We start from the raw sequence: 1,286 nt of genomic DNA, 5'->3' as shown, positions 1-1,286 counted from the left end.
AAAAAAAAAAAATAAAAATAAAAAATAAAGAATGTTCTACTAATTTCGGGGAGCATACATTTCTTTTTTTGACTGTGCTCTGTGGACCATATAACTTTAAGTTGCTGCTCATTCCTTGGGTACTCAGCCTTCGTCTCTGTTAGAATTTTCATTATAGCACTTAACTGTATATATATGTATACACACAAACGCATATATCCTTCATTGGTACCCTCAAATTCTGGGAACTCCAATACCACATATACATATAAACAGTGAAAACTGAGACTGTATTGTATGTCTTGTCCTGTTTTATATATCATGTACTTTGCGAGACTGATGTCTGGCCTCTCAGTAAGTTTCTCATAGTGATTAATGATCATACCTATATCTCTCTTTACATCTTCCTCTCCGTAGGAAGCACTCAAGACATTTGCAATCATTGAACAAATGAATGAGTGAATGAAGTTCCTCGGTGGTGGAACTCTTACTGGATGCTAAGTTTCTATGTAATGAAACTGTGTTAGGCCAGGCACAGTGGTTCATGCCTGTGATACTAACATTGTGGGAGGCTGAGGCAGGATGATTTCTTGAGCTCAGGAGTTCAAGACCACTCTGAGCAAAAGTGAGACATTGTTTCTAGTAAAAATAGAAAAATTAACTGGGCATCATGTCAGGTGCCTTAGAGTACCAGCTGTTGCGGAGGCTAGGCAGAAGGATGGCTTGAGCCCAGGAATTTGAGGTTGTAGTGAGCTATGGTGATGCCACTGCCCTCATAGTTACAAAATGAGACTCTGTCTCAAAGGAGAAAAAACTGTCTTAACCTGTGATTGAAAGTACTTTTGATGCTGATGTATATGTCTATGGCCTTGATGGTGCTGATGTTTTCATAGATGTACAGCTTACCTCTAAACTCATTATTTTATGCATTAAACATGTACAGCTTTTTATATGTCAATCATAACTCAGTAAAATAGTTTTAATGCATTTTCTCATGTAAGCATTGACTGAATTCAGATTAATGGTGATTACATATTAAGCACTTTCTAAGAAATGGGCTTTAATTAGGTGTGTATACATACATTATTTTATTCTGTCTTTATAGCAACCTCATGACAGAATCAGAAGTTAGAACAATTAAATGACTTGTCTAAGTTCACTCAACTACCGAGTAGCAGAGTAAAAACCAAGTCTTTAAACTCTTTAAGGATTAGTATCCAGAGCGTTACTGTCACAGTGGAATTTTAATGGAACTATCTATTCATTGTATATTTAAATTATTGACTTCTGGGTTTTCATCAAGGTAA

At 36.0% G+C, this 1,286-nt stretch overlaps 1 protein-coding gene across 2 annotated transcripts in view; it reads left to right on the top strand.

The window, feature by feature from the left end:
• The window catches only part of KHDRBS1 (KH RNA binding domain containing, signal transduction associated 1), a 49,752-nt gene that overhangs the window by 16,404 nt on the left and 32,062 nt on the right, over positions 1 to 1,286 (top strand). The window lies entirely within an intron of this gene.

The sequence above is a fragment of the Otolemur garnettii genome, unplaced genomic scaffold (assembly GCF_000181295.1).
Source record: "Otolemur garnettii isolate 467f Iridium unplaced genomic scaffold, OtoGar3 scaffold00184, whole genome shotgun sequence".
In the NCBI taxonomy this organism is placed as follows: domain Eukaryota; kingdom Metazoa; phylum Chordata; class Mammalia; order Primates; family Galagidae; genus Otolemur; species Otolemur garnettii.
The sequence above is the reverse complement of the archived record's forward strand: the minus strand, read 5'-3'. Positions and strand labels throughout refer to the sequence as shown.